This window comes from Dermacentor andersoni, chromosome 3 (assembly GCF_023375885.2).
Source record: "Dermacentor andersoni chromosome 3, qqDerAnde1_hic_scaffold, whole genome shotgun sequence".
In the NCBI taxonomy this organism is placed as follows: Eukaryota; Metazoa; Arthropoda; class Arachnida; order Ixodida; family Ixodidae; genus Dermacentor; species Dermacentor andersoni.
In genome coordinates, this window is record NC_092816.1 from 138,791,583 (window position 1) to 138,812,099 (window position 20,517).

Sequence of the window (20,517 nt, forward strand, 5' to 3'; positions counted from 1 at the left end):
TTGCACGGTCCTTAACTTGTTCTCAAGCTTCTTTGTCGGTCTCCAAATCTCTGCGCCATATGTCAGCACCCGTAAAATGCACTGATTGTATACTTTCCTTTTCAATGATAATGGTAAGCTCCCAGTCAGGAGCTCACAATGTCTGATGTATGCAATCCAGCCCATTTTTATTCTTCTGTGAATTTCCTTCTCATGGTCGGTGTTTCCTGTGATTAGTTGACCTGGGTAGACGTACACCTTCACAGACTCTAGAGGCTGACTAGCGATCTGGAACTCTTGTTCCTTTGCCCGGTTATTTATCATTATCTTTGTCTTCTGCATATTATTCTTCAGCCCCACTCTTACACTCTCCCGGTTAAGGTCCTCAATCATTTGTTGCAACTCGTCCGCAGTGTTACTGAATAGAACGATGTCATCGGCAAACCGAATGTTGCTGAGGTGTTCGCCGTCGATCCCTACTCCTAAACCTTCCCAGTTTAATAGCTTGAATACTTCTTCCAAGCATGCAGTGAATAGCATTGCAGAGATTGTGTCTACTTGTCTGACTCCTTTCTTCATAGGTATCTTCCTACTGTTGTAGTAAAGTTTATTTACAAAAGCAAAACAAAGCACTTTCAAGACCGTGGATACTAACTATAGGTCTAACATGTCAAGCTGAGTTTGTGAATGCCATAAATTAGACACTACCAACGTGATTTCATTAAAGCTACTTTCTGGGCTAGTTGGTGCATACTTGATTTAAAAATTATGACAACGCTAATGCATCCATCCACAAAGGAACAAGGACAAGACACAAGCAACATGACTACAAACATGACTAGGGTTTATTTTACACTCCATTATCTAAAGAATAAGCAAGCAATTTTAGCCACATTTAAACAAGCACATAAGAGGAAGAATACAGACTGAAGTACCAACTTCATCATGCCCTTTTGTGCTCACAGATGCTGGATAGAACGCCAGGTCTAATTGGCACATGCAATTATCATATTACAACCTCATATGAAGCTATTTTCTTTAGACTATGCACTTTTGCATTCATCCCAAAAGTGTTGTGATATGTGACAGAACACAAGTGAGCTTGTGCAAAAAGAACAAACTGGCATGGCACACTGACAGGAAGCGAGGAAGCATCGCTATTGGTACAAGATCTACAGCAATATATCAGAACATGACAATACAGCAATATTATTGAAGCAAAAGTGAGTACAGATCTGAGAATTTATTCAAGTAAGAACATGGATTTACCATTTTTAAAACCACATATTCATGAACAAAAACAGCTAAACACCAGTGCACATATTGCAAGATCAGAACACACAATTCTTCACTGGGTGCTAGTTCCACCACCGCACGTCGAAACGTGTAAAAGTAGTTTAACCTGTGTAGCTTTCCGCACGCGACAGCAAAGAAGACTATCATAACAGGCTTCATATATAGTGTTTGGAGCCTTTGATTCAAACCGCAATACACTGTTAAAATAAAATTTCAGAGTTTGCTTGTTTCATTCAGAAAAAAGATAGTGTCTTAGTCATGCCGCAGTTAATGGATAAACTTGCACCAGCTACATTGAGTCAAAGGAGGAAATAAAGTGAGCAAGACAGATGCATGGTGTGAAAATGATGCTGTTGTATCAAGTAGCATAACTGCTCACTTAACATTCACCTGCTTTCCATGCCTCTGCATATAGACTGAGAAGCTTTCCCTCTTCACCATCTGCTAGTGAAGCACTGTTTGTTCACTGTGATCCCCCACTTAAGGCAGTCACGTGCTTAAGTAGGGCCCTTCGCTACATGTAAGCACACCGACCTGAAACTGTGCATAAGGCCTGTAAAATATTGTTATGTTTTGGCTACTGCAACTGTTCATCAGCAGCTGCATCACTACTGCCAACATGCAGACCATGCAATTCCCCAAGCACTTAATCAACAACAGTACAATAATGGAGTGGCAAATTGGGCTAGCTGATTCATTAGGAGAACAAGAAGCTATCGCAAGAAAAAATAAACACTCTAGAATTTTGATGGCTCTGGCTTGTTTAGTATATTCAAACATCAAAAAGCTGATTATTACAGAACGCCATAAAGCGTGGTGCACTGTTACCAACTGTTGTTTTTTAAAGCTATAACCTGTCATTACCAGACATTCATGTACCATGGCTGAAGACATACTGTTCATTGTTGCCATGTCTTGAGCACGGGAATTAGTCTCTTTCATAAAGGTTTCGTATTGTCCATTAAAAAATATTGTTGTCTATTTCTATAAACACATAAAGGCGCATAACTTCGCTGGGTGTTACGTAAACTAGTGGCTCCTCTCTTCTGACGCAGACTGAAAGGTGCTTTGCATGGAGAATTTCAACAGGAAATAGTTTCTTGCATTTCAGAATTATACAAGAATTCGCTCCAGTAAAAATTCTACAAATGCGAGAAAACGCACCTGAGAAGCTAACAAATGCACTGTTTTTAATCTTTATAGTTCAAGTGTACTGGAGAGAGTGGAATGTTTGTTGGTTGATGACCATTCGGTAATATTCAGTGCCACTTGTTGAGTCACAGCCACGGTTGTGGACTACAGCCTGTTTTTCACTTTCATCCAAGTTCAGGCACAGCTTTCCAGTCCCTAACAAAACTGTCTGCTGACCAACTCTCCTTTCCTGTACGCCAAAAAAACTCACTGCTTCTGGTGAAAGATTTAAACTAGCTTTAGCTGCCTGTAACTTTCGAGGAAGTACATAACATTCCAATATTTGTAAAGGAACATCATTAGCTCCGCGTACCAATTTCACAAGAAGTTCATTTCCGCCTTCAAATATAAATGAAGAATGCGATCAATGAGGTCCTAGTTTAGCCGCACTTTTAGGAAGATGCAGGATTTGGTGTACATTGTATGTCATTGCACCCAATCCATACAAAGACTGTGCTCTCACAACAAACTCTGAGAGAAGATCAGATGAACTCATTATGGTCATCTGAAGTGACGGTGTCTAGTAGAAGTATATAGACACCCTCCACAAGCAAACTGGAATATCTGACATACTTATCCGGCAAAAAGCCATGAAGGCAAGGTAATGAATAATGAAGAACCCACCACTTCCATTCACTAGCTTTCCAGATTGTGAAGTCTGATAATCTTCGTGGTGTACGTGTGAACCAATTCGGTGGCTTGATTGCCAATAACCTTCTGTTTAAAGAGGCTAAACTTTGTTGTGAACCAATGTAAACATCTTTTCTCTTTTAAATGTGATCACATATTTATTCTTTTTAAGCTGTTGTATGGTGTATATTTGTTCCAACAATCTTTCCTTTCTCAATCCTGGGCTTCATATTTGTTTTATATGTATTGTCTTTTGTGATGATATAAATGCATTATTTCTGACTCATTTTTTGGGCAAATGAAGAAGCTTGCTTCTCCTTGAAGCACACTACATCTGAACAACATACATAGATACTGATAGACTATAGATCTAGCAAACTAATATGAATACACTATTACACTAATAAAGAGAATACACTAGTAGACTTGTACAAGCAGAATAGCACAGATATATCTAGAATAGAACTAAAGGTAATTTTATCAGTGTATCAGTTGTATCGTTTCATAATGCAATAGAAAAAAACTGATATAATTTTTATTAGGTTGCACTATCAGATTTATTGCTAGTGATCTTTCAGTGTAAATGCATATCAACTTTTTGACTAATGCTAATAACTGAACACATGGCTTTTTGTGCTGCAAGTTTTCTTGGACTCCTGCTTCCCTTAAACTTATACTGTATACTATGCTTGCAAGATCAAAACTGGAGTATGCTTCATCAATCCGGGATACACCGACAAAAAACACAACTCTCATATTTAGTTTAAGCCATACAAAACCAACCTGTAAATTTTATTGTAGCTGCTTATTCCCATACCGCAAGCATATCGACAATTAAAACTTGCCTTGATTGGCCAGGCTTGTCAACAAAAAAACTTACCCATTTATTTGACAAATTCTCAATTGAAACATATGTTATTACTTCCTTTTATCATATTGAGAATTAACTACAACCTCAAGGTACAGGTGCCAACTTGCCAAACCAATCTTTACTATTCCTGTAAAAGGCAGCCTCAGAACACACACACGCACACACATATATATCAGTGAGCTACAAGGAGGTAATAAAAACATGTTTCAATTGAGAATTTGTGAAATAAACAGGTAAGTTTTCTTGTTGCCTAGCCAATCAAGGCAACTTTTAATTGTTGATATGCTTGCGGTATGGGAATAAGCAGCTACAATAAAATGTACAGGTTGGTTTTGTATGGCTTCAACTAAAAATGAGAGTTGTGTTTTTTGTAAGTATATCCCGGATTGATGAAGCATACTCCAGTTTAGATCTTACAAGCATATTATACAGTATAAGTTTAAGGGAAGCAGGAGTCCAAGAAAACTTGCAGCACAAAAAGCCATGTGTTCAGTTATTAGCATTACTCAAAAAGTTGATATGCATTTGCAGTGAAAGATTATTAGTAATATGAATACCTATGTACAAGGTGCTTAATAAGAAAAGAGTGTTTAATTTTGTATGTAAATGCGTTAAAAGGACTAGTCGTGATGTGAAAATCACACACACACACACACACACACACACACACACACACACACACACACACACACACACACGCACACACGCACACACACACACACACACACACACACACACACACACACACACACACACACACACACACGCACGCACGCACGCACGCACGCACGCACGCATATACCATGGCACCCATTCCGTAACTCTAATGCTCCATACGATAGAAAATACGACAGAAAATTGGGCAAGTTGTTGAAGCTTCATGGCAGCTACTACGGGACAGGATACAGCACTATCAAATGAAGTTTATTGAAAGAAAACAACCAATATATAACACATATCACGTGACCAACACCCGGCCCCCTAGCATATGCAGATACATACTAAAACAACCTTCACATCACCGAATGCACATGTTTTGATGGCAACACACATGTCACGGCTGATCAATCAATGTAAAAAAACAATTACTAAGGCACAATGCAGCTCAGTGGCTTTACTTAAGACCTAACACGGCAACCTCGCTATCTTGCAGCGAGATGGATGGCTGGCTAACACATAGTGAGCCTTTCTTTCTTATGTGATAAGCCTCCAATAATTCATGTGAGAGCTTTTCACAGTGTGTGAATTAACAGCAGAATAGTACTTTCAAAAACTGGATGACGCCCAACGCTGCAACAATGCACAGAAAGGTGTGGATGCGCAAAAACCCTTAAAAAACTATGGTACTTCGGTACTTCCTTACTCGAATGTTTAAGCACCTTCCAGTCTGTCTGATATATATTTTGTAGGCTTCAAGAAAAAGGAATCGAATAAACAACATTTCGTGTGCAAGAGACAAACTGTATGCAATTTCACTTTGCATTCCTCCCTGCTCAGACACCCGTTGTGAAGAATGTGCTTGTTTATTGCTTCACATATTCCCATCAGCTTATCTTTAAATGAAAACCCAATCCTCTCCTGGAACTTAGAAGCCACCTTTTTCTGCCTGTGCGACAATTAATAGAGGGGATAATGGCAACTTTGTTCCGCTCTTGCTCCTTAAGCTTCTTCCACCCTGGTTGCACCTTAAGTTCCTTAATTAACGTGTTTCAACATAATAAAACCACTGAAACTGAATAACCTGCCTCATTAACCCTTGTCACCAGATTCCTTACACTTTCAAGGATAAGGTGAGGATAGCTCTTGGTTGGGGCATCTCTAATTGCGTGAGTGGCAATACTGTACTTAATAAGTTTTGAATGGCTAGACCTATAATCAAGAACGGGCTTAGAAGTTCTCGACTGATATCCCCAGCATACGTGATCCCACATAAAAGTAAGCCTGATATAAGAAGTTTCAGCACATATTTTTTCTGGAACTTGTAAAGTGAAGTTGAAACCTTGCTATTGTTCTCTAAATAGCTTCAGTACTTCGATGACAGCTCTGCAAAAGTTGTCATTTGCTCATGAAAAACAAATAATCATCCACGTATCAAAAAATTTCAACAGCAAGCCCACTCAGGTTTTGATTATTTTCTGGTCAACATAACTTAAAATATTACTGAGCACTGGTGCAACACCGGAACCTGTGCAGATTCCAGCATTCTGGACGCATATTTACCTTCCCACCAAACGAAAATTGACCTTAAATAGAAATCAAGAAGCTCCAGATAGTTTGCAACAAGAATTTTACACCTTCCAGCAAATTCCAGCTAACCTGTTTGATTGTGTATGCAGTCCTTAACAAACTGCAAGAGATGCACCTGTGGCAAAGAATTGTATAGATCTTCTGCATCTATACTAAAGCCTGCCCATTTTCCCAGATTATGCTCCTGCAGGAAGTGTACAACAGTCTGAGAGCTGGTAGCAAGGAATTGGTCGTTGATTCCCAGCCTGTCAAGGTGTGTCTGCAGAAATTCTGAAACATGAAGCCATGATTTATATTCCGACACAATGGTTCTGAAATGGATTCCCTAAGCTTGTGTGTTTTGCACTGAAGAAGGCGCATAAAAGACTTTTTTCGACCTTAACATCATTTGAGACAGTTGTCAAACTAAACTGATTCAATTTTGTGACAGCTGAACATTTTATGTCAGCTATATTGGTATAAATTTCATTAAAATTTATGTCAGTGGCTGACACAGCTTCCTCCGGAAAAGTGCTGTCCAACATGACAACACAATCCCCTTTTTTGTCTCCAAGAAACCTCCAAGTTTCTGCCCCATACATTAGCACAGGTAGAAGGCAATGATTCTATGCTTGATTGTACACAATTATATATATATATATATATATATATATATATATATATATATATATATATATATATATATATATATATATATATATATATATATGTATATATATATATTCACCATCTAGGTTCCCAGCATCTATATCTAAAAAGCTTGTCTACCACCACGTACAGGGTCTGTCCTGAAAGTAATGTCAGTAAATTTATTGTGATGTGACTGTATGTCAGAGTGGTCTATCTGGTTGAAACTAGTAGTGACGGAATCCAGCTAAGCAGTGGTCAGTCGCTCAGTCTGCTCCAAGATCGGAGAGTGTTGGACGGGCCTGTCCGTGAGAGCTGTTTTTTATTCTTGTGCAAGTGAAAATGCAGTGCTCATTAGAACAAAGATTTGCGATCAAGTTTTGTGTGAAACTTGGCAATACCGCTGCGAAAACTTACTATGCTCAAGACTGCTTATAAAGAACATGCCCTGTCAGATCGGCAAGTGTTTCGGTGGCACAAGGCCTTTTGGAAGGCCGGGAAGAGGGTGACGACAAGGACTGCGCTGGATGGCCATCCACGACCACTACGACTGACAATGTGACACGAGCGAGGGAACTGTTGAACTCAGACCAACGATTAAGTGTTCGTTTAATGGCCGACATGTTAAACGTTCTGAAAACTCAAGTTCATGAAATTATTACAAACGATATCGGCATGCGGAAGGCGTGCACAAAAATGGTTCCAAAAGTGCTCACTGACAACGAAAAGTCACGCCGCGTTGGAACGTGCCAAGAAAATTTCAACATTGCAAATGTGAGCGAAAATTTTTGGACGTCATTACAGATGACGAGACTTGGGTATTTGAATATGACCCGGAGACCAAAAGGCAATCATCTGAGTGGCACATGCACTCGTCCCCTTCCCAGAAGAAAGCCAGGATGAGCAAATCAAAGATCAAGATCATGCTCATCGTTTTTTTTTTTTGGCATCCACGGACTGGTTCATTATGAGTTTGAAGAACCTGGAACCACTGTGAACTCCAAATTTTATGTGGATGTCCTCGAAAGACTGAAACGCAGCGTTCAACATATCCGGCCGGACATTGCACACAACTGGAAGTTGCACCACGATAATGTGCTGGCCCACAGTACCTTCATCGTCACCGACTACCTGGTTAAAGCAGGGGTGCCAACGAACCCCCAGCCCCCGTACAGTCCGGGCTTGGCTCCCTCCCCCCCCCCCCAACTTTTTTCTGTTTCCATGCCTCAAAACACCCCTGAAAAACAATCATTTTGGGACAGCGGACGTGATCAAAGCAGCTAGCACCACAGCATTAAAGGCCATTCCGGAGGAGGACTACCGCAACGCATTCGAGAGCTGGAAGTCTTGCTGGAGCCGATGTATTGACGCAAAAGGAGAGTATTTTGAAGATTTTAAAACTTTTTGAAACAACAAATTCAATAAATGATTTTTATCGCCTTACTGACATTACTCTCAGGACATACCCTGTACATGCACCTTGAAGGTATGTATGTGGAAAGCATTTCAACCTCTGCTTGCTTTTCTGGCATGGAATAAAACGGCCTTTTGTCTCTAAACCACTTACTTTTAAACTATTCCATTTGGTTCATTTTTCTAACTTCTGCAAAGTTGCATTCACAACTTTCATACTTAACTGGCTCCGTTTTCATTCTTGCTTCCTAATATATGCCCTCCTGTCATGCATAATTTGGAAGGCCTTCTGTTAGCAATGGGTATTGTATATCAAGACTATCAGTGCAATGTTGCATGAAGAAACCTATTCTTGGAGTGAATTATTGTTCAGCTTGATATCATGATACTACTGCATGGTTGTTATTTAACTCTGCAAGAGAATGGTCCTGCCATCCTACCAAGAGTGCATTTCATGGGTATTACTCTCTTTCTTTTGACATTAGTTTGTGAGGCTCACAGATATGTATCTGTGTCAACAATAACACCTGACATCTAATTTTGTGCAACATGCACTACATTTAATCAGATAAAAGTTGCATGTTTTGTCTCTTGGACTAGTCTGCTCAGTGGTAGGAGGTCGAGACCACAAATGAGAATGGCTGGCCAAGATCTGTGGTGTATTTCCCGTGTTATGCATCTGACAAGATTTCTTGGTGGCAAGAAGACATGTCAGACATGATGTGACCTTTCTAATTATTGTGCACAGAGTTATCAGCATGATAATATTCTTAATGCTATAAAGAGTACCTCCAGCAAGCTTATGCCTTTTTATTGCTTATGGGAACAAAATCCAACATCCTTTGAAACATGCTCACTTGCTGTCTGATGCACAAAATGAAGAACGCCGCCTTCTCTAAATTTATTAGCAACAAGAAAGCCACTCTGGAAGCAATTATATTCATACACAGCAACACACACTAAAACGTACAAATGGGAGAAAAAACACAAACTAGGCTAACAATAAAAGGAACCTGACACCCAACAAGTGTTACATGTTACTGAAGTATGCACATTCAACCTGAGTTAGAGAGATAGATGGTCGACTCCCGCACTCCTGTGCATGCATGTGGATATGTTCAGCCTCAGCTACTCTTTCTATATCATAACTATCCCCATGTTTGTGAAATCTGGTGTACAACCACAAGAACAATGATGGCTTGACAGGTGGTTCACCTTTCATTGAGTTCTGTAAGGAGGATGCGTCAACTCTTCCAGCCAATGTACACATTACCACATGAAAGCAGCAGCTTATAAACAGCACAACACCATACAGCACAAATTATATATTTGCCACGTGGTATTAAACTTACATCATTAAAGTACATTAGAATTGGTGCTAAGGCTGGTGCACAATATATGCATATACTTTAAACAATCATTAATAATGCAGGAGCTTGGAATATGATTGACTATTCTCGGAACTGCTTTGATAATACAAAAGTCAAGGCTTTGTTTTTGGCATCACCCACTCCAATTCGTCTTCTTTTTTTTCCAATTGAAGCATTGGCAAGGTTTGTGCCATGCGCTTCGACCGTGATTCTTCCTTGTTCGCGCACGGCCATGATCATAATACAAGAAAATCGCCCCAGTAACGCAGTGGTCCCTGCCTACTTTTTCATATATATTTATCGCAATACATTACGTATGCTTCACCGCATAACATGACTGTATTGCAGCAAAGCTGATTTTATGAAACTGACATGTAACGGATCTTTTGTCCTTCTGCTGCTCGCATAAGCATAAGCTCGAAAAACCACAAAATACAGACTTGGTTGCTGCTGGTTGATTTCTAGCTAACATTTCGAGACGTCCACGTTGTTTACGAAAAATTCGGTGAAGTTTCTCGCGCTCGGACGCGCTTCAAAAGGCAGCGTGACCACCTATAATTAAGGCAGTCATAAGCGGCAACGAAATCCACACAAGGTACATCAACTTCCACAAAGCTACTGGGCAACGCCATCAATAACTGGCAAAGGGGCCACCCAGGAGCTGGCAAACGCTGCGATGACATCCACACAAACCACGTCGCTTTCCACAAAGCTATTGGGCAACACGATCAGTCACAGGCACAGGTGAAGTCCGCAAAACACAACATGGGCAGAACTACTACGGCCATACTCAATCACTTCGCCACAAGCTCTCACATTTAACGACATCAAACAACTACAATCACTTCTCCACAGCCACGGACACAGGCGAAGACCGCACGGGCAGAACGGAAGCACCGATTCGGGCACGGAGGATTCGGGGCTCTCGTCGCGTTCATCGCTTTAGCGCCACCTATTTAAAAATAATATACGGAGCCAAGCCAAACCATTATTTAGCGTCTATTTGGGTGAACCTAACGCTTTTGGGCCCTAAGCGTTCGAACGACCAGGGCACTATAACGCTTACCCCCCCTTTCCACTCCGTCGACCGGGTCGCAGGAACGGCGGCCTAGAATACGAAAGTACGGCGTGTTGTTATTGGCGTTGTTATTTGCTCCGTCTTCAACGGTTGTTGTGCGAGCTGCTTCGATGTGTTTGTTAGATCGTGTGTTATTAGGTTTGCTGTGATGAAATGAGACCTAGTTCGCGAGCACGAAAGTGCCAGAAGATGGCTTGAGTCTCGCTGTAAACATGCCGTATGCGTGGCGCGCCAGCGAAATGTGGACCAACGATTTTCATGCCGTGGAGCGCGTTCCCTTTGTCTCCGCTGGCTGTCGTGGAAAGTTTGGTGGACGGCGCAAAGAAGTAATGCGTATTATTAGCGTGCCTCAGCTCGTCCACTACCCAGCGGCTTGTATGCTGCAAGCGACATCGCAGACGCATCCCTGGAAATTTGGAGAGCGCCTTTCGACCTCGTCGTACTGTTAAAACGGTAAGGAATCGTGCTCGCCAACTACACGTGCGTTCATGCGCGTTGTGTGTGCTTCCCGTGTGTGCATAGAGTGTCTTGCGAACGTAGGAAGTGGAACACCCACGACTACAGTGAACCCTGTGATGAGACTTGCTACGCGCTGGTTGTAAGAATTGTGTACGCAACTCTATTGCCACAGTGCGGAAGCGATAACCCTGATAAGCGTTTGCTTCCGCTAAGAAAAGTTTCGGAAATCGTGTTCACCTTGTGCAGCTGTGCGTGAGCTTCCGCTTGTCTGCTAAAATCGCATAGTAACGACCCGTCTACCTCTTCATCGATTCTTTTTTCAATGATGTTTCCTCACTTATAAATGCTTCGACGTTGTGCACAATCTCTGCTTACGAGGTTTTTGGTTAACGAACAGTTCTAGGGAAAAAATGTAAGCCAATCACAGCTTGCTACTAGTACAGCTTTATTTCCAAGACAAGATGTGTTGACAAAACTCACCGAACTAAACATGACAGGGAAAAGTTGCCTGTACTATGTAATGGAAAAAAACATGAAGATTAGATTGTAATCTGCTGCTGCGGTGCGTCCAAAATTTTATTTGATGTAGAGGTCCCTATTATCATGACATTCGATGATTTCAAGCATTTGCTCTCTTTCCACATTAGTGCAGACATTGTTTTCGTGACTCTTTTAGGTGCTGCATGTTTTCACGATATCACAGCTTTATTGTGCCACTGCTATAAGCTAACATGGAACTCATTTTGTAGTGGCGAGGCCGTGACCCACAAACTACAAGATCGAGGAGCCCCCAGAAATGCAGACCCTCTGGATATATGGCTGCAGCAGCATGGCGTGTGATCTGGATGGTCATGTCAGGTGTGTATGAAATGTACGTGTTCCAAAAAGTGGGCTTGGTGTCATTCATGGTGAAGTTCATCAACACATTACTTAATGCAGCTTACTAAAGAGACTAAATATTTATGCAACTTTATTGAACTTGCTACCTATTTGTGTGCATAGCCATTATGCCCACATTACTGTGTTCTATATAAAACTATACCTAACCTTTCCTGACGTTTAGTATTTCTTTTGCGTAAGTTGCTTACCTGGAAGTGAAATAGAATTTTTGCTTTGTACGTCGTATATTTATAACTTTTTATTGTGGTTTTATTCTTTGAAAACTATTTCCTATGCTGTACCCCTTATTTGCATCATTTTTGTCTGTTTGTGCTACAATCTCATGCAGTTTTCTGTGCATGTAGATATTCGAAGTGTAGTGGGCTAAATATGTCACAGGTCTAAGGATGTAGTGTGCACACCATTGTTTATCATTGATATCTTTAGTTACTTCTCTGTTCCCATAGTAACAGCCACTGCAAAATACACATTTGATGAGCTTTAATTTCTTGAAAATTAATATGAAGGTCAGCATTAACTATGCTGCATTTACTTTAGTACATAGGCACAGACTGATATGGATCCCTTGTGACCTACACAGGATGCCTTTTTTGTTTGTTGCATTAAAAATGGGGGCTCACACACGTCTTACTATATATATGTGATATGCCTCATCGATTTCACTTGTCAATTTTCACGGTGGATGAAAACAGATTTCTAATCCAACATGAAGCCCCATTGTGGAAATGTACGGCCTAGTTGGACGATCATACTGGTCTTTTGAATGAAATATGGTGATCTCTTATAAACATAACATACCGGCCAGTTTGCTCTATGTACGCTTGACCACGTGTGAAGAGGATACAGTACACTGCCTGTGACACACACAACAAATTTGGTGGTATCTTTCACCAAGCAACCTCCCTTGCCTGCTTGCCTTTCTCAATTCTCTTGCCCATTGCTGTGCATACAGGCACCCTGACAAGAAAGGCTTTCTTAGATACCACTAAATTTGTCTTGTGTCGGTCAGGGGTAGTGTAGTCTATTTTTGCAATCATGTGTATATTTGGTCAAATGTACATGCAGCAGATTGGCCGGTGCCTCAACACGTGCCTAAGACAGCACCATAATTCACTCACCGGAACAGTATGTTCGTCCCACTTGACCACGCACCGATGGGACTGGGGCTGCGCGCCAGATTTAGACTGTTCATCTGTTTTGTTCAGCTACGGCAACCAATTGACCAACAACATCGCTGAGGAATGCCACATAAAAAGACTGGGTCACAATCTGTTTACTGAATTGTCCGCAACCTTCGTAGTAACAAATTTGTTGCAACTAGATTTAGGCACATTATTTCTTGTCAAATTTTCTGCTTGACTTTTAGAGCAGTTATGCAATCAATTTTCAAAGTTACATAATTAGTATAATTTTTGTTTACTGTTTTTCATATGCTATGTTGCAAGAAGGACCCTTTTTAATTAAAACTAAATTAACTTTTCAATTGCAATTGGGAAGTCTTATCATTGCGTTTAGGATACATATCAGTGTACATACCCGTACTAGATTAGAAACTAATTGTTTCAATAACTCAAAAAGCACGAATATACAGTGTCTACTGTATCTGACAGTAACACTGCGACTGTGTTATAGATACCACAAATTGGCAGTTATCCATCTTAATTTGCAAAAACAACTTAAAACATTGTTGGTCCCCATACAATGGATACTTACATACATCATCATGATTGCCCAAGCTCCATGTAAAAAATTTATTATTGGCATATTAAGCATAGTACATGCGAACTATGGCTAACAGCGGATGGAATATTTTGTCTACCGCTCAACAATACAACCCAGTAGGTCATTCCCTTCTTTTCAAAAAAAATTGTTTCCTATGGATAGTGTGACATCTGTATAGGACTCTTAGCTCGTGGGTGTTCCTGCTTGCTTATGTTATAAATGGGAATGTGTTGTCATTGCAAGATGAGATTAATGTGTGACTAGGCTGTTGTCATTTCGAGATACTTTTTTGTCATCAGCAATGATATTCTAGTGCCAGGCACATTGGCCCAGTGCTGATGTCACAGAACCTTGGGAACGTAAAAATATTTTCAAAAGTGATTCTCAAAAGAAATGCCGCTGTTTGACAGGGTGGTATCACTCTGCCAAGTGGTATCAGAGTGTTTGGCAGAATAGGTGGGGCGTTCTGCCACTTTTCTGTTAGTATTTTTTCTGAAATACTGAAGTGAAACTTGCCATAGTGCTACAACTATATAGATATTTGTGGCATGTTTGTGCCTGCTAATACATTACGGCTGAATGTTCATTACACCTTTTGAAAATTAATTTCAATTGCATTTTCCAGGCTCCACCGTCGCCGATTACTAGACGGACCAAATGAGGCCAAAAACTAGCCTTTCCTCACTCCTTTCCTGGGAAGTGAAATAGCAGGTAATCATGTAAGAATGAACTTACAACATGTGAGCAGTAGCCAAAGCTCCATACAGGTGATGCTGGTGGTGGAATGATAAGACAAACCGCAATATTTATTTGTTTACTTATTCACGTAATATTTATTTATTCATATCTCATGAATACTGTGCAGTTTTCCAGCAAGGAATCTGGTAAAATACAGAAATATCGTTGCATCAAAGTAAACATGTTATTTGAAAAAGCATAATTCATGTAGCAAAGTACCATGATGAAAAATTTTTAGACAACTAGTCTGCTTTTGATACGAATTCCTGAAAACTGCAAATTTTGAAGAAACAGAGGAGTAAGGTTAACAAATCTTACTCATAACTAAAAAATGAGATCACATTTCTGTTACACCTAATACCATAATTTAATCTGGCAAACTTGATATACCATATGCTGCTCTAATATACAATCACTAATTTATGAGTAGATGTGCAAAACTCTCAAACATTGCAACAATTTCATGTAAGCTGTAAATTCATATATAAAATTTGTTGACTTTAGACGTAGCAGATGGAGTCTGCAGAACTGTGATATCTCTTTCTGGCACAAAGATGTGGATTATTAAGCTGCGTGGTGTTATTTTTCTTAAACCTGCCAAATAGTTCTTCTTGCAACAAGTAGAATTCTCAAATGCCACGAACTTAACTCAAGTTAGTGCTGTGGTCGTCTCAAAAGCATTTTGGATGTACTTGAGTAGGAAAATTTACAGAATTAACGAACTTGGGCTAGTTCTTTTTTTAATTTACAGTTGCAAACAGAGTAAGTTCTTTTCCTTCAAGTTATGCTATTTTCAGCAAATTTTAATAAAAGTTGATGGTGTTAATGTAAAAACTGTGATTTAAACATATTTAAATGTATAAAACCTCATCAAATTTGGTTCCATAGTTGCCGAGAAAAACGATTTTACTGTTCATGTGCATTACATAGGAGCTCCCAAGCTAAATTTTCTTTTTAGTCATTGCGTGTGTCGGTCTGGTTTGTATTTCTCACCCTAATTTTAGAATATTGGCTCTGATCTCAAAATTGTTTCCCTTACAATGAGATACAAGCTTTTAAACTTTGTACGATATATGGTGTATTGCTCTATGAAAACCGCTGTTTGCCACATTTTTGCAGGGCCTGCCAGTGCTAATGTTACACATAACATAGACTAAAATGCTGTGTGGTTTCGGTATACGGTGTACCTATCTGTGAAAGCCAGCCACTATTTGCCGCATTTTTGCAGGGACTGCCAGTGTTATTTTTGCACTTAGATTAAAATGCTGTGTCGTTTCGTCAGGCTGACACAACATTGCAGTGCACATTCATATCAGTCTATTTTCAGGCTTTACTATCCAACCATTTAATGTGCACTGCTGGAACAGGCACTCCTTTTGCAGTTTTAATGGCATGGTTTCTTGTCCTAGTCAAGCCTGTTATTACCTTGTGTCAACTGTAATCAAGTCTGCCACTGATTTTTTTTACCTCATGTTTCATGTGTTTGCACCACCAGCTTGACCTGAGAAGCATCTTGGCAGCTACAGTTTGTGTGTTGCAAGTTCTAGTCTCAAGTGTGTATGTCACATATGAAGCATGTATCTAGTCTGAAGTGCAATAAACATTTCAAACTGAATACTTTGTGGTTGTAGCACCAATTATTTTGCCACTGTATTTACTGTAGTCCTTTGCCTACAGTAGAACTTTGGTAAATTGCAAGTACTTTACACACATCGGCCTAGCTCGGGGTTCCACATAATCGGGGTTCCACTGTAAACAATGAGTGTTGCGCACTCATTGTGGCACAAGGCACAAGCCGTTGACACGCATCAAGCTGGTGGGGCTACAGCAGCCCAAGACCCGTTTTCTTGTTTTCCTATTGCATGATGTTATAAGATGCCACCGGGAGACTGAAATGAAATCGAGCTGGGAGGGCAACACCGGATGCCACTGTAGTGAAATGGGATGCTCCCAACATGCCACATACAGCAGGGAACGGAGATGCATTTGATTTATCACTTCCTACTAAAAGCGTGGAGTACACTTACAAGATCAACGCCCTACATGCTGCAAAACAGATAGATGAAGGTGCTTGCAGTAATACGTTAGGCTGCGATAACAATGAATGCGCCATGCGATGACCTGGGAGGAGATTTTCTGGTACGCGAATAAAAAACTGAGTGCACGCCAGCATTTTCACGGGAAACAGGTAGGGTAACATTTTGGAGAAACTGATGTGATGGGCCGCTCCATTTCTCAACCGCTTGCGCTTCACGCCTTTTCTTGTTTACATGGGATCTAGCGGCCAGAAAACACATCATAGGATCGCAATCTGCAGCAGGGAACGGTGGCGCATTTGAGTTATTGCCTATTAAAAGGGTGCAGTATGCTTCCAATGGCACCACGCACTGTGAAACAGATAGGCTAAAATGCTTATCCCGATATGGTTCCCGGCAATAGCTGTGACTGTTCATACGACGATTTGGGAGGCGATTTGCTGGTGCCGAAAAAAGAAAGTGAGCGTGTGTCAACATTTTCACAAGAGAAGGGTAGCTGCAGCGAGTGGCTACTGTTAATTCTTCATAGCGTGCGCCTCACGCATTTTCTTGTTCACTCTGGATCTAGCAGCCTAAAAACGTAGCATGCAACTACAGTTTGGCAATGTACTGAACGTTGGTGTGGAAAGATTGTGTTTCCCGGGAACATATGAACCAGTAAAATATAAGCATAACTCTAATGGGTCATTATTTATGTTCGAGCACGAACAATAGCACCCGGAAATTGTACGTAACAGGATCGCATTAACGACATTCTACAGTACTACCCCGAAATTAAACAGCTGCTAGTTATGAAAGATGATAGTTCTCTTCGCAGTCTTCTTACTAGCACAATTGTTACAGCTTCTCACTGATGTCTAGTGAGAATCAGAAAACGAGAAACATGCACAAAGGCCAAAGCCAACTTTTCAACTGCCTGTTACAGGAGCCAACACTTGAGCAGGTTCTTGACCACTGTCCTTGCTGATCTGAAGAAAACAACATCCCAAGTGTTAGAACGTACGCTAAAAAGAATTCATTAAAAGGAGCCCCAAGAACTATTCTGAACCCAACAAACCATTTGAGCACATAGAAAGATGACTATGCCTCGAGCATCCCAACCAAAGGCGGTAACTGGTGACACGTGCGTGGTAGAAGCGAATTACCATACTAAAACGCTGCTGCCACGCACGGAAGTGACGTCAGAGTTATGATGATGTTGTTTAAACAAGTATGACGTGTTCCGGTATATAGTTTTGCGCGCGCTGCTGGAGCTGCTTCAGCTTTTCAGCTTAGCTAAGACACAATTTTACGGTTTCTTACTGTATTGTATGCTAGAATGTTGTTCTAGTTGCGCTGGAAGAATCGGATGGTGTTCGAGCTTGCGATCACGAGCGACACTTGGACGCAACGCTGGAGCAGCTCGTTTCCTTATGCCTTGCAGCGCGTTTATGGTTGGTAGTGTGGTCTTATGTAGCTTCTGTTACGTTTTTCAGTGCTCTTGTTTGTTGAATTTGCTGTTGTGAATGGGGCACATGTTGGCTTTCAGCATGGCAGAACTTTTTTCTCTTATGGTAAAAACGTATAAACACGTTCTAAACGCTTGTTGCTGCAGCCAGAGTGTGGGAAGCCTCGAGCTCGCTTCTTCCCGACGCCGCCCCGGCTTCGAGGGCCGCCGGGGACCTTCCACACCGGCGTTGCCGCCGCTGGGAGGCGGCTCTCAAAAGTTCATAGTTGGCAGACCGCAGCTCTGGGCCATCCGGCAAGCCGAAGGTGCCACTCGAGTTCAAGAACTTCGAGCCGCCACAACAAAAACTGCCGGACCATTCTCTATTAAAGTTTCTTCTTCATCCTTCGTAGGATTGCTGTTGCATATATTGCCCGAGTAAGTGGTGTTGCAATTTTTTTATGGCAATGTCGCATTTACCTCTACTGTTTCTTGTCTTGCATCTTCATGCTGTTTCCCTGTTTACCTCGGATTTTGGTGGCTAGCGAATCGCGACTTGCTTGTGCACCTGCTCGCCACAGTTCAAAAGGCACATGTTGAGCAACCTGAATGTAAACTATGAAGACAAATATTTCAAAACGTGGCCCAGCCGCTCATAGTTCTACTCTGGTTCAATTTTGTTGTAAAGCTTGGCTCTATTGAAGACCGAGAAATTTTCTTAAGTTTCTTCCAGCTAGTTCGCTAAGCTGCTATTTAGTACTGCTTCTTATGATGGCACTGTGCGAGGTACCAGGTTTGCGCAAATGTTCCTCGCAACTTGTTTGTAGACATGACGTAGGTTCATTGCAGGAACCTGCATTTTGTTATAGATGTGAAATGCATGCTAATATGACCGGTGTGGGTTTGCAGGTCCATGCATGCCACTCTCAAGCAAATGCCAAGTTTCCATTGTATGAATCTTCCTTGACCTTGCTGCACTTCGCAGGGCTTGTTTGGTTAATCCTTTTGTTTGTGCAATAGAATGCTCATAGGTCTTGAGCTTTACCCTGATCCTCTTGTCCAACAAAAAAAACTTTTTAGGCATTGCGTTAAGGAACATATCTGGGTGATAATGCGACAATTTTTGCCTCTATAACCTTTCTTTTCTCCCATCTTCAGTGAAGTTGTCAACCACCTGTCACTTTGTTCGACCAGAGTGCCATGCATTGACAGAAATTCTCATCGCAACAAGATAATATCTGAAGGAGATTTTTGAGACTGACTACGACTTCGTCTTGGGCAAGTTGGTGAAATCTGCAACGCATTTTTTTTGTGCGCAAAAACATATTTATAGAGGAAGGACGCATGAAAGTGCGAACTACCAACAGACTTAATGATTCAAAGGATGGAAGATAGGGTACAAATTTTGTGCACATGCAAGAGGCGAATGTTGTGATAGTGCTGGTTTGTCTAGTAATGCTACAAATTGGCATTAAACAAGTACACTTCTGGGGAATTAACGCAATTGAAATGCTACTGACATGTGCACGATCTCTCTGATAAAATATTCCTTCGTGAGTTCATGTGCTGTTTTGTTGCTACTTCTGCCCAGGATCACAATGTGCGAAAGCACGGCTCACATTAGCAGGCCTTGCAATGTGCGCTGCACCATCCGGTTTATTTAAATTGTTTGAATGCTCCCTCAAATAGTCATTTAGGCATTGGGCCGTTTGGTCCACATAGAACTTGCCACAGCTGAGAGGTATCTCATAGACCAACCCACAGCACAATGCAAAATTGTTGGCATGATTTTTCATACACCCTTGTCTTGTGGTACGAGAGCCACTAGCAAAATTATTTGCTTTCACGCAGATAAATTTTGTACACTGTTGCACACATTTTTGGCGTGATAGAATGGGTCTTTTTTTTGCATGAGTGCGAACATTCATAGTGATGGAAACACAAAAATTGTTTCAAGTGAGGCACTAGATCACCCAGAGCAACAATCTAAAGGAAACGTATTTTATGTTAATCTTGATTTATTAAACAATTTTCTCGCCCTAATGTGGCAAAGAGGACATCTTAACCTCTACACGGACAGCCAGAAGAATTACAATTCCATGAGAAATGTCAACATACGAGCATGGAAAGCGCAGTTGCCAGTGATGTGAGGACTGATGACTTAACAATTAAGTACACGCGGAATGGAAAGCGTATGCGTCAGCTCCCGCCTTTTAAAAAGGTTGATGCTTTTATTGAACACGCCAATGCCATGCTGTGCCCCGACGAGCTTCAAAGCCGCAAACTGCACTGTTTTGCAGGGTGCCTATTCGCCATCTGTCCCCTCGTTCCACTTCTGCTGTGACAAATGTTGCAGCGCTCGCTGGCAAGCTGCACTGTCAGGAGCATATACTAGATTGCTAAAACTTTCATGTTTAGTGCACAAGTGAGTATTTACTCTAAGCACCTTTATGACAGATGAACTGTCCTTCCTATGCATTTAGCTGAAAACCTTCTATGTTTTTAAAGCTGATTCTGAACAGTATCCACAATTG

The 20,517-nt window shown here is 41.1% G+C and overlaps 1 long non-coding RNA gene across 2 annotated transcripts; it reads left to right on the forward strand.

Annotated features, from left to right (window-relative positions):
* The first annotated feature begins 10,546 nt into the window (after window positions 1-10,546).
* On the forward strand, window positions 10,547-19,527 carry LOC126525159 (uncharacterized). 2 transcript variants are annotated; one of them, XR_008611099.2, is made up of 5 exons: window positions 10,547-11,155; window positions 11,911-12,019; window positions 14,409-14,494; window positions 18,152-18,421; window positions 19,142-19,527. It is a non-coding gene; the product is annotated as an uncharacterized lncRNA (long non-coding RNA). The 2 variants fall into 2 exon arrangements; XR_007598138.3 differs by lacking the exons at window positions 18,152-18,421; window positions 19,142-19,527 and having other exon boundaries at window positions 14,409-16,138.
* Window positions 19,528-20,517: the final 990 nt, after the last annotated feature.